The following is a 14,788-nucleotide window of genomic DNA, read 5'->3' as shown; positions in this document are numbered from 1 at the left end:
AAGAAAAACACTATGGCCTTGATGGTGGGGCCCTGGAGGGCTTCAGGCCAGGCTGTTCCTCAGTGACTCAGGAGGGGCTTGTGGGAAAAGGGAACAGCAGCCTTTGCTAAGAGAAGGCTGAAGGCTCATCTAGAGATCTGTAGGTCAGCCGACATGTAATCACCAAGTGGCCTCACATTATCTCCAAGGTAACTCCACAGCACCAGGCCTGCACCCCAGCCACCTTTCAATTATCATAACTACTGCTACATATTGCTCCCTTTTGACATCTTATTAAAATTTCCTCTTCCAGGCTGTTCTTAACATTCATGTAAGCCTGCGTTTCAGCCTTTTGAGCTGCAATAATATTACCAAAAGGTTTTTTTTTTCATTTCTGGAGGAGTATCCCTTGGCTAATTAAAAGCATACACTATTCATCATGTATCTTCTGATGCTTAAAGAACATGACAGGGTATTGAGAACATGTCACCTAGCTGTTTAAGTCAACAAAAATGTTTTCCCCTTGAAAAATCACTTTGAAGGAATAGCCCAAGATTTACTTTTGAAATATCACCTTTTTGGGCTTCCCCTGAACTTAAAAACAAACAAACAAAAAAATTAATTCCGAAACACAAAACTTTATGGAAGCTACCTACGGCAAATATAATGTTTTCTTTAAGTTCTACTGTGGAATGTTAATTTCAATGTCTTTTTCCCCCTTATTTTTTCAGCTCTTAGTGGAAGGAGTGAGCAAAATAAAAATAAAAGTGTTAAACTTAGACTCAGTGTTAAACTTAGACTTAGAAGATATCACTGTGTGAGAACTTGAAAACAAGAGAAGTGGAGCTATTTCAGAATGAGATATTTTGTACCTCTGGCAGCTTTTTCAATCAAAGCTACTTCATTTACCTCAGAAAATGGTTCAAAAGAAGATAATACTCTTTCCATATATTCTTGAGTCAGTCCTGGAAGAAATCTTGCAGATTGAAACACAGCATTTAGTACAGTAGTTAGCATATAGCTGGTGCTCAATAAATATTCGTTAGAATGAAGGAGATGCGTAGTAAACATGCTTTACTGTGTTCTAGGTAGTACCTTAGGGCAGTGCTTTTCAAATTGAAAGTACAAATCAATCATATTCTGATGGAGTTGGTCTGAGATGGGAATGAGATTCTGCATTTCTAACAAGCTTCTAGCCTTGCTAGATGCTGTTGCTGCTGGTTCAGACCACACTTTGAGTAGCAAGGCCTTAGAAAACAGGCTCATGTTTGATAAATGGAAATATGTATTGCGTTTTCTCTCTCTTTTCCAAGGTTTTATGATATTTTGTTTTACCTTTTTATATTAAAAAGGTTGCATTAAAAATCCTAACTAAGAATCTCTAAGTGTTAGAGAATAATTTTTCTATCATAAAATGTACTAGAAACCAAATTATCAGTGGGTTTTTTTATACTATGCCACAGATGGTTAGGGAAAAATAATTTTAAAATAAAATTAATATTTAGAATTTGGATAGTTACTATTTTCTTATATACTGTATTATGAAATTTATCAAAGACAGAGGATTTTAAATTGATAGGAGGACTGAAATTTTAAAGCAAATCAGTTTTCATTAATAATTATAATGAAATGGTGTGCTTATTATTTACAAATCATTCTAATAGGTTCTAGGAATGGAAGAAAAGTTAAATAAAAGTTGATATCTGATGAACCTCAGATAATATGTAACCCAGAAGACAAAAAGAGTCAATCATGTGAATTACAAAGTGTAATGTGAGGCTGAATGAAGGGATAATAGAGGTACGTATGGAGGAGAATGAAGACGTACTGATGAGAGAAGGGCCAAGAGATGCATTGTTAGAGGAGGTGGCATTCAAGCCAGGTCTGGAATTCTGACAAGTGGAAAATGGGTGCAGGCTTCTGGAGTGGGGAAGGGACATGTAACTGAGAAAGCATAAGCAAAGCTATGACAATGAATGAGAGATGTGCAAAACAAAAAATACACTAGAGTGGCAGCACATCGAGTAAGTAGGAAATTCTACTCATGACTCTCACTGAACCTTCACAAGAACCCAGTGCATTGGGTACTATTCCTATCCGTGTTTTACCGGGACACTGAAGCTTAGAGTCTATATTACTCTGCTCAAGATTTTATAGCTACTAGTGGCAGAGCTGTGACTACAAGTGTCTTCATCGCTGTGCCGGTGGCTTCCCATCATATGTTACCTACTATTATTATTGTAAGCCTGGTAAGGCTTTTTATGACTGTAGTATATAAAAAGAATTTGGACATTTTTTTCCCTTGTAGACAAAAAGGGCCATTGTAAAATGATTCACATTGTACATTGAGAAGATACGGCTGACGTACTGAGGAACGGCAAGAGACATACAGTCTTTCAGATAAATCATTGAAATCAGTTATCTAAACAACAGAAAAGTGAGAAAGCATGCGGAAGTCCTGACATACAGAGACTAAATTCATGGCCTTTCTTAACTGTGGTGCATGCATGCCTTCCCATCTCCACTTCTCGTCTCCAACAACCTATAAATCTAGGGGCCCGAGTGGACAGTCTGACTACTTTTGAAATTATTTCTTTATCACTTGAAAGTCTTGTCAAATCGTTCATCCATTTTTGTTATATATAACCAAACCTGTTTCTATCACTACATCTACAGGTTTTGTTTTCTTTTCTGGAATTTTTTTCTGCATTATGTAATCAAGCCCCCCCTACCGGCCCCTGCCCTGATTTGCTGAAGAGGTGACTGCAGGCTTTGCCCTCTCTTGGAGGCTACATTACATTTTGAAATATAATGTCTAGGATGGCTTATTTTCTTTGGAATCATGTCATAAATGAATAGTGAGGGTACCAGAGTAAGCATCTAAACAACCTGTTATTTGGGCATGTCTGGTTAGCAGGGCGGGGCAGCCTGGATTTCACTTGATTGAAGGCAACCTAAGAGCCTCAGAGGACACATATTGACCTAATGATACTGCGACTGGGGCTGTCTCTGGCCCCCTCATCTAAGACCCTGTGCTGCCTTACCTCTGGTCTGTGTGCTGGATGGGAAAGGAACAGACAAGGAGGATCAGAATCCAGGCACGTGTTTGGTCCAGGGACATTGCCTAGAGGTGAGTAAGTTTATATGAGGCTTGGAATTCCACAGTGATGTCTCATTCACAATTTTTTTCCTGGCTGGATGGCGTGGGGAGATTGAGGGACTGAAATGAGAACCCAGGTAAATAAAAGAGGGATGGGTACGAGGCTGCTTGGTGTCATGCCTCAGATCAGTAGAGTTTATTTATCCCTAGTCATCCCCAATATCCTTTCTGCAATTCAAGTAAAACAAACAAACACCTGTGATTAGGATCAGAATAGAATAAAGAAATATCACCAACGTGGGTGGTGCTGGGGATATGATAACAAGAGCAGCAATTACCTACAGGAAATGACATCATTGCAGCAACTCAGGACGTACAGGAGCCTCCAAGGAAAGGGAAGTAAGGAAGCACACTGACTCATGAACACATATGATACACCTCAGACATTTCTGATATAGAAGACAGAGTCAGGAGCTGGGGATCCAGTTATTATGTTGATTAGGGCTAGAGCCAGATAACATGTTATTGTGACCTATTCCCTGATTATACCCAGGTGAAGTATCTTGGAGAAACTGAGTAAGAGAGCAGTGGCAACTTAAGCAGGAATTCATCATATGTGGCATCACCTCATGCCCACCCAGTCTTTCCAGCCCACAATTGGGATTCTGTAATGAGACAAGAGTGAACGGCAGCAGTCACTGGCCATAAGACTATTTCTCCAAGCTTCGAAAGCTTGGTGTTGAAAAAGATCCTGAGAAACTCTGCCGTTTATATCTATCGAACATCAAGTTTTTCTGGTTTATTTCAAAGACATTTTCTAACAACAGCATAGTGTTACTATAATACTTTTGAGAGGAGTTAGTAACAAATGATTGTAAACTTAGTTTAATATCCATTTACAGTCATGTGCTGTTGAACCACAGGGATAGGTTCTGAGCAATGCATCATTAGGCAATTTTGTCATTGTGTGAACATCACAGAGGGCACTTACACAAACCTAGATGGTACAGCTTACTACAAACCTAGGCTGTATGGTATAGCCTATTGCTCTCAGGCTAGAAGCCTATACAGCAAGTTACTGTACTGAATAGTATAGGCAATTGTAAGACAATGGTAAGTATTTGTATATCTGAACATAGAAAACATACAGAAAAAAAGATTTTTTAAAAATGGTCCACAAAATAGTGCACTTACCATGAATGGAGCCCACAGGCCTGGATGTTACTCTTAGTGAGTCAGTGAGTAAGTGACGAGTGAATATGAAGGTCTAGGAAATTACTGCACACTACTGTAGATGTGATGAACACTTAACATTTAGGCTACACTAAGTTTATAAAACACAAGATTAAATCAAGCACAAGAGAACATGATGAAATCAAGACAGAATAAACAAGGCTACTGCTGGCATAACATGGCTTCCTGTGTCACAGCAAACATTGTGTTTTTTTTTAAAGAGTACATTCTAAAATAATGATAAAAAGTATAGTATAGTGAATACATAAGTCAATGACATCGTCATTTAGTATCATTATTAGGTATTATGCACTGTACATAAGTGTATGTGCTATACTTTTATACAACTGGCAGCACAGCAGGTTTGTTTACACCAGCATCACCACAAACACGTGAGTTATATGTGGCACTAGGATGTTATGATTGCTATGATGTCACTAAGTCATCAGAATTTTTCATCTCCATTATAATCTTATGGGACCACATTCCCCTTATATGTGAGACCCATCATGGGCTCAAATGTCGTTATGCAACACATGACTATTCCTTTTACCAAACAACATTCCTGCACCCTCTTCCACTCTCTCTATCCACCCCACCCCATTCCCAAATTAAATAACTGTGAGAATAGAAAAGCTCTGAGGACTTTATTTTCCAGGCAGTTAGCTGGTTAGTTGCAAAGTGCCTTATTTAATATGTTATGGAGCCACCTTCTGGTACTAATGGCATACTTCACATACGCAGTAAATTTCCTTTCAGTTTCAATTACCCTAAAAATGTCTTCATGTCACCAGCCTCAATAGGAACGACTGGGATCTTATACAAAAATACAGACTCCTGGGTCACAGGCTAACCCTACTGCATCAGAACTTCTGGGGGGTGAGGTGACTCCTTCCTTTTAAATAGGTGCCCTGGAGGATTTTTATATCCCAAATGGATTAGATCAAGACTTTAAAATACCAAACAATTTCTCTTTAAAAAATAAGTTAGAATAGATAAAATGGCAGAGTAAGCAATTTTTATCTGTGTTGTGTATAAACTTAAATAGTCAGAGAAGAATATTTTGGCTTAACTGGCAGGAAAACCAACTGTTCTCCCTAGTTATCCCACCTCAAATTTCCTGGAATTATGAAAATGACATCAGCTATTAGGGGAACATAATGCATATATTAGTAATCACGTGACCTTCAGTCACAATTAGAATAACCTCTGTACAGTTGTTATTCAAATTTAATCTTGAAAAGGAATGCATTCTTTTTAATGACCTGATATTGCATTTTGGGCTGCTCATATCAGTTGGAAGTAGCACAATGCCACATCATCTATGGAATTAATATAAGGGTGATCGAGAGCAGCTTTATCATTCTCTCCCAAGTTTATTATTAAAATTGCAAGTTTGTGTAAACAACTTTAACTAAGAAAGAGAATTGCTTTTAAAAAAACAAATAAAATTGAATGTAAATAAAAATAATGAATTGTTAGTGTTTTTCCTTTATCAACTCGCTAGGAATGTTAGGTTATAGTCAAAAGCCCTTAGCATGTTTCTTGGCCTTTTGATGATATAGTTTCAAAGGATTCTGATCTGCAGCCAGCCCATCAGCTCAGCCATATGTCTTGCTCCTCTCTTCCCAAAATGCTCAAATTGGTCACGGAGGAGGTCATAGTCTGTCTTAACAATTGCCTGTGCCCACAGCTTCTGCTTCCTTTTAGTAGCAGAAGTAAAAGAGAAAGTAAAGTTTATCCCATATATCATTCTGTTCAGCCAGCTGTAACGAAGAATGTTCTAGAAGTCAGAGTTAGGCAGTATAATGAAGTAAGGGAAGAAATATATCCTTGTGACATCCAAGCCAGGTTTGGCAATAAATAATAAGACAGTAATGTACAGAGAGGACTGAAGAATTTAATGGAAGATTGAACTACATAGATGGGCTTTGGGGGTCTCTCCAAACATGCTGGTTCTCCCCGCCCCCTTTCAGCCATAGAACTGTATTTTTACACAGTTAAGCCTTGACTTCCTTTTTTCTTTATTACTTTTCCGTAGGCAAATCTTTGACTTCCTTTGCTGGAACTGGGACTACTAGAACATTGTATGTATAAATATGTACCTGATATTCTAAAATCATACTGCTACCAGCAAAAGGTTGAGATTGTGGTTTGGGAGTAGTTTTTAATAAAGCTTTTACATTGGTCACACACTCTAGCCTCTGGGACAGCTCAACTTTTACTCTATCCCTTGCCCCATTTCGGCACCCTGGATGTGATGCTCTGATCTCAGGGCACCAGCCTCTGAAAACACTTAGTAAAGTTCTCAGAGTGAGGAGAATGAATAGTCTGCATGGAAGTCACCTTTCTTGTGCTTTCAACACCTTCACGGTGGTAGGACTGGTATATGTGCAGTCCTAGGGCGGAACTTCTCAATTCTTCCACCTGAGATGCCCTAATGATGAAGAATAAATGCACACTCCCTAGAGCCCCCTGTGGCAAGCACTGATCATGGCATTTCTTTCAAAATGCATGGCTTGCTTTTTCAAATTCACTCAAATTGTGTGTGTGTGTGTGTGTGTGTGTATGTGTCACAGAAATTTATATATGAAACAAAATTTGAATGAATTTATAAATATATATATATTACATCTATAGTATATGTTAATATAAAATAAAACGAATGAATTTCTAAAAACATATATATAATATATATAATACATATAATTTCATATATATATATTATATGACTTCACTTGACTAAAAATAATGTTGTCGATGTGCTATGTTTATGTGGCAGCTTTGCCACATAAAGACCATATCCCTGGGTATTCATGAGCCCTGAGGTGGAAGTCTGAGGGAAGGGCACCAAGAATCCAGTTATATACAGTAAAGTCCTCTTGGTTCACTCATGCTCCGACCCAGCTCAGCAAGGTAGAAGGCTGAAGGTGGATTTGAAATCAACTCTTGAGACAGTGTCCATTTGCCCAAGCCTTAGGAAACATGAGACAGCAGCAGGTTGAGAATCAGGGCTATGGACCAAGTTTCTCTGGCTAGCACGACGTGACTACGTTCTTAAAGAGAGTAGAGGACCAAAGACTTCCTACCTAAGACTTCATTTCTGCTCGTGACTTGATCAGGAAAAACTTCACCTCAAGGGCCCTGCCTGTCTTTCCACTGAATATAAAATAGCAAAGCCTCATCAGTTTACACAAAGGAGGCAGAAGACAGAGGCCTCTGTCTCAGGTCTAGAACTCCCATGGCAGTTTTTGACCTGTCGAGACCGGTTCTTGCTCTCAGTTTTAGACTATAGTTCCTCACCTGGCTAACTGGTGTTCTTTAATTTTCTTTTTTCTCTTCAGCTTTACTGTGATATAATTGACATATAACATTGTGTACATTCAAGGTGTACAATGTGATAATTTGATGCACATGTATATTGGGAAATGTGTATCACAATAAGGGTAATTAACACATCTCCCACCCGGCTAATCACCAAGTTTTGTTGTTGTTATGGTGAGAACATTTAAGATCTATTCTTTCAGCAACTTTCAAGTACAAAATACAGTATTATTAACTACAGTCACTATGTTGTACATTAGATCCCCAGAGCTTATTCCTTTTATAACTAGAAGTTTGCACCCTTTCACCAACATCTCCCCATTCCCCCACTCCTCATCATGTTTGTGTTGACTTATTTTAGTCTTCACTGATTCTCTGAACATACTCTTTTTTTTTCTACAGCAGTAAATACCTGCCTGATTCTACCATTCTGAGCCTTTGAGACAGAGCCAGAGGCCTGTTCCATCTAAAGCATCTATCAAATCGCCAAGGTTTAGGCCCCAATCTTTCCTAGCCGAGCCGACTTGCCACAACAAGAACATTTGAAAGAACATAGTTGTCAAGTAGATGCATTGTTCAGTGACATGGAGTGAGTCAAAGAAAGCTCAGCTCACCACATCAAGCGAGAGACCAGTCACTCATTTTTAACTAAATTCTTTGTTCCACAAGGCATTTTTCTTTCCCCTGTTCACTCATTTGCCATCACCTGTCATTCACTCCCCCAATACTTATTAAGTGCTAACTTGTCCCAGGAATCGCCCTCACTCTAGGGGTGCTGAGATGTGCAAAGCAATCTTACACTCTTGAGGACATTTGAGTCCAACAGAGGAGTTCATGGTCTGCTTTTCCTTAATTGGCAGTGACATCGCAAGTTTTGATTCAGACATTACACCAACGCTACGACAGTAAACTGAAAAATTTGGTCTCGGTAAAATAGTTGTGTCTTCAAATTAAGTTTTTGAACAAATATACATTGGTCAAGCTGTTCATCCAAAACTTTGGGGTGATGGATAAAGTTCTCTAGGAGGAGAAGGGGCAGTGATTGCTGAGCCTTCTGCGCCCCCATTTGGGGGGATCCCCGTAGGAATGCTGAAAGGGAGCTGCATCCATTACTGCCCTGTGTGTGGGATCTTGCTGCAGAGACTGCTCGTAACCTGGAACTGTTTCCATGGTCTCTACCAAGATGTAGAACAAAAAACACTGCCCAAGGGTGTCAGGAGGAAGTCTCTCAGGTGAAGTCTGAAGAGACACAGCTTAGTCTCCTTTGATATGAAATGGTTTAATAGTGGAGGAGAAGCTTGCCCTGGAGTCCTGGGAAAAATCAAAGGACTCTATTCATTTACTTAAGAAAGAAAATTTGATTGATGTTTTGGTAGATCCCAGCCAGTACCTAAGGCAGAATAAGACCCAGAAATGAAAAAAAACAGGGAACCGGCACAATGAATCCTCATTTATTTTCTTCTGAATTTTCAGATTAAATAATACCGAGACAACAGAGAAAGAAAACTCCCTGAAATAAACAGATCTTTGCATTTTGTCATACTGTTTAAGGGTTGCAATGTTGGGGGGAAATAGGCTGGTTTTGAGTAAAATGAAGTATTATTTGTTAGGGTCTTATGTAAGTACTTTTTAAAACATTATATTTGGAAGTAATTTCAAACTTTAAAAAAGATTTCAAAAATAAAAACATTTAAAAAAAAAGATAAACCACACACATTCCCTTTACCTAGATTTATCTATCGGTAACAACTTTATCATCTGCTTCTCTCTGTCTCTGTCTCTGTCTCTGTCTCTCTCTCTCTCTGTCTCTCTCTGTATGTATGTACATATACATACATATGCATGTATGTGTAAGTATGTATTAAATATACATGCACACATACCCATTTGAGAGTATGTTACATATATCATGTCCATTTACCCCTAAATACTTCAGTGTATTTTCCTAAGAATAGGAATATTATTATAGTAGTAATATAGTATAATATTATAATAGTACATAACCACAACAGGGTTATCGATACTTTTATGTAGTCTCCTGCTCATATTTTGACAGCTGATCTAACAAATGTCAGATCTGATTTGTCAGATTTCCTCCATAGCATTTTTCCCCACCAATAAAGGATCCAGTTTAGAATTAGATATTGCAATTAATTGTCATGCCTTTTTACCTTCCTTTAATCTGGAATATTTTTAGATACTATGTTTGTCTTTTAGACTTTCTTATTTTTTGTTTAATTGATGTTATTTTGTGACTGGATTCAATTTATTTATTCTTTGCCTTAATACTGACTAGGTGATATTGTGTCCTTACCAGGGTTTCACATTTAGAAGAGCAAAATGTCCATTTGTCACTTACTGGTGATGTTAATTTTGATCACTCAGCTAAGCTATTGTCTAATTTCTCCACTGCATAACGGTTTCTTTTTCCTCTCTTATAACTAATAGTTAGTCATACTTCAAGAAGACTCTTAAAGACCATGTATATATCCTGATTGTCGTCAAAACTTCCTCCTTAATTTCGCATCTATTGATGAATCTAGCCTGATTCAATCTTTGCTGTGATGATTACAAAATAATGACTTTCCAACTCATGCACTTCTTCCATATTTACCAATTGGCTCTTGATATTCTACTGTAGACAAGAACCCTCTCCTTCTTTCCTCCCTCCCTCCCTCCCTCCCTCCCTCCCTCCCTCCCTCCCTCCCTCCTTCCCTCCTTCCTTTCCCCAACTCACATTCTCTTTCTATCTATATATCTATCATCTATTATTGGTTAGGACTCATAAATTCCTACTTTTTTTTCAATAGTTTGTAATTCATTAGTATACTTAATTATATTAGTGATCAAATTCTCCTAGATTTTGCTAGGAGGAGTCCCTTCAAGCTGGCTCCTTACTCCTTCTAACATACTCCCAGCATTTTTTGGAATGTGTTCCTATTTTCTGACAAAACAAGATACTCCAATCTCATATTATATCTACTTTGTGTTTAATCAAATGTTTCTCTGAAAAGTTCTCATTCCTTTCAGAATGAAATTATATTCGTGACCAAGATTTGAGTACCAGTGTTGCTCATTTCTACTAGAATATCTTTGCTTCTTGGTCCTTTCAAAACACACATATGGGAAATATAGGACGATATACTTACAACACACACACACACACACACACACACACATCACAATCAAAATTATCATTACCAATAAGAGATAGGTGAACATCATGGACCTCCAGATGTGATGCCCTGTAAAGGATACTATCATCTATGCAAATACAGATGCATAGACACATATATTGAAGAAATCATGAGTTCACATGGATATCTCCAATTTGAATCCATTCATGCATCCTTTCCTGTCCTATTCCATATTTATATGTTCTTTCTCCAACAGTGAGAATATAGGCTCCCCCAAACACCACATTTATACAGTTACTCAGTCTTATAATCGATATAAAACAGGTTCAGAATTGCTTTATTCATATCATTACAATGAAAAACCCCTACTATCTGAGATCCAAGATGGCAAAGTAGATAAATGCTGTGATTGCCTAATCTTGTGAACACATCAAAATTACAACTAAATTATAGAACAATCAACTTGGAGAACCATTTGAAGTCTAGATGAACAGAAGTTTTATAACTAAGGATATAAAGAAGAAGCCACGCCCAGACTGGTAGGAGAGGCGGAGATGTGAAATGGGTTGGTCCTATACCCAGGTGTGGCAGTTGAAAATCAGGAGAGATTTTCTCAGTCACAGAGGTTCCCCACGAGGTAGTGAGAGACCCAAGCTCTTCACACCAGGCTCCCAGTCCGGAGTACTGGTGCCGGAAAGAGGAGCCCCCATAACTTCTGCCTGTGAAAAACAGTGGGATGGAAACCCAAACATCCTTCTAAAGGGCCCACACAGACACTCACCTTGTACTCCAGCAGAGGGATGGTGACTCTGAGGGTGTTGAGGACATTCCCCATTTTCCCATGTGGGGTCCTTCTCCCATGCAGCTGGCAGGCGGGGGCCATCTTTCTTGTGTTGAGCTCACCCCCACAGGCCAAATCTGAATCCGATTGGCCTGATGAGCTCCGCTGCTCTGCCCTGCTGACTCACTGAGACCCTGCCTCTCCCAGCTTGTGAACTGCAGGAGGCTTTATAGCGGCTGAACTTCACAGGAGCCAGCAAGTGGCAGGAAGCCTCAGATTATCCTGGCTTTTTTTGGAGCTACCCAAAACCTGGTACTGGTGGCAGCCATCCTCAGTTCACAGTGTGGCCTCTCCCATGTACCTCTAGCACAGGTTGGATCACTTTATAGATCCTACCAGGTACTCCCTGGCCAGTCATAGGCAGTGGCTGACCTGGGCTTGCACCAGAGCCCCTCCCAAGAGGCCCAAGAACCAACATACCCAGACGTCAGCTTCAGACCACAGCAGAGCACCACCCAATTAGCCCTAGAAGTGGCACACGCAAATGGTGGTCTCAACAGGTGCCAGAGCCTGCTGGGGTGAATCTTGTTCCATAGGGTAAGCCCCCTGCACAGCAACCCACAAACTGTGGACATGGCCAAACCCCACAGCCAGTCAGCTTGATGGTCAATACTACCAATTAACATGTTAACAGAAATCAAGGACCAACTATAAGAGGAGGGCACACACAATCCACACAAGGGACACTCTTGGTAAACCTGGCTCAGGTGACCAGGGAGAATGTGTCACTGGGCCCACAGGATACCTATTCCATAAGGCCACTTGGCAAGACTGGGAGACATAGCAGCCCTACCTAATATGTAGAAACAAACACAGAGAAGCAGTCAAAATGAGGATACAAAGAAATACATCCCAAATGAAAGAACAGGAGAAAACTCCAGAAAAAGAACTAAACGAAATGGAGACAAGCAATCTACCTGATACAGAGTTCAAAACAATGGTTATAAGGATGCTCAGTGATCTCAGGGAGAACTTCAACAAAGAGTTAACAAGCATAAAAAAGGACATAGAAACCATAAAAATGAACCAGTCAGAAGTGAAGAATATAATAATTGAAATTAAGAATACATTAGAAGGAATCATCAGCAGACTAGATGAAGCAGAGGATCAAGTCAGCAATTTGGAAGACAAGGTAGCAGAAAACACCCAATCAGAACAGCAAAAAGAATCCCCCAAAATGAGGATAGGTTAACAGATCTCTGGGACAACATCAAACAACATTTGCATCATGGGGTACCAGAAGGAGAAGAGAAAAAGCAAGGGATTGAGAATTTTTTTGAAAAAATAATGACTGAAAACTTTCCTAACCTGGTGAAGGAAATAGACTCACATGCCCAGGAAGTGTAGAAAGTCCCAAAAAAGACGAATCAAAAAAAGCCCACACCGAATGCAGACTGGTGCAGCCGCTATGGAAGGCAGTGTGGAGGTTCCTCAAGAAATTACGAATAGAATTACCATATGACCCAGCAATCGCTCTCCTGGGTATCTACCCCAAAAATATAAAAGCATTTCTCTATAGAGACACGTGTACGCCAATGTTCATTGCAGCTTTGTTTACGGTGGCCAAGACATGGAAACAACCAAAATGTCCTTCGATAGATGAATGGATAAAGAAGTTGTGGTACATATACACAATGGAATACTATTCGGCGTTAAGGAAAGATGATATAGGAGCATTTGTGACAACATGGATGGATCTCGAGAGAATAATGCTAAGTGAAATAAGTCAGACAGAAAAAGCAGAGAACCCTATGATTTCACTGATATGTGGTATATAAACCAAAAAGAACAAGACAAACAAATGAGAAACAAAAACTCATAGACACAGACAATAATTTAGTGGTTACCAGAGGGTAAGGGGGTGGGGGGGTGGGTGATGAGGGTAAAGGGGATCAAATATATGGTGATGGAAGGAGAACTGACTCTGGGTGGTGAACACACAATGGGATTTATAGACGATGTAATACAGAATTGTACACCTGAAATCTATGTAAATTTACTAACAATTGTCACCCCAATAAAATTAAAAAAAAAAAAAAAAAAAAAAAGCCCACACCAAGACACATTATAACTAAAATGGCAAAGGTTAAAGACAAAGACAGAATTCTAAAAGCAGAAAGAGAAAGGCAACTAGTAACTTATAAGGGAGGTCTCATAAGATTGTCAGCTGATTTATCAACATAAATTGCAGGCCAGAAGGGATTGGCACAAAATATTCAACATGATAAAAAGCAAGGACTTACAATCAAGGTTACTTGATTGTTATCATGTAGCAAAGTTATCACGTAGAATGGAAGGACAGATAAAGAGCTTTTCAGTCAAGAAAAAGCTAAAAGAGTTCATCACCACCAAACCAGTATTACAAGGAAAGTTCAAGGAACTCCTTTAAGACAGACAAAAAAAATCAAAATTATGAATAAAATGATAATAGTTGCATATCTTTCAGCAATTACTTTCAATGTAAATGGATTAAATGCTCCAATCAAAAGACAAAGGAGGGCTGAATAGATAAGAAAACAAGACCCTTACATATGCTGCCTACAAAAAACATGTTTCAGATAGGAAGACACAAACAGATAGAAAGTAGAGGGATGAAAAAAGTTATTTCATGAAGATGGAAATGAAAGACCAAAAAACAAAAACCCCCCACAAAACTGAGGTAACAATACTTACATAAGACAATACAGACTTTAAAACAAAGGCTATAGCAAGAGATTAGGAAGGACCCAGTAGTCCCACTTCCTGGTATTTATCCAAAGAAACCCAAAACGCTACTTTGAGGGGACATGTGCATCCAAATGTTCATTGCAGCATTGTTTACAATGGCCAAGATGTGGAGGCAGTTTGGGTATCTGTGATAGAAAAATGGATAAAGTGTACATATATACAGTGAAATATTGCTCGGCCATGGAAGGGAATGGGGTCTTGCTGTCTGCAAAAGCCTGAATGGATCTGCAGAGTATTGTGCTGAGTGGAGTATGTCAGACAGTGAAAAACAGATGCAATATGATTTTGCTTATATGTGGAATCTAAAGAACAAAATAAACAAAACAGAAACAGACTCATAGATACAGAGAACATTTTGATGGTTGCCAGATGTGAGGAGGGTTGGGGTGGTGGGTGAAAAAGGGGAAGGAATTAAGAAGTACAAATTGGTTGCAACAGAGTAGTCAT

This window comes from Rhinolophus hipposideros (assembly GCF_964194185.1).
Source record: "Rhinolophus hipposideros genome assembly, chromosome: 2".
Classification (NCBI taxonomy): domain Eukaryota; kingdom Metazoa; phylum Chordata; class Mammalia; order Chiroptera; family Rhinolophidae; genus Rhinolophus; species Rhinolophus hipposideros.
Note: the sequence above shows the minus strand (reverse complement) of the source record.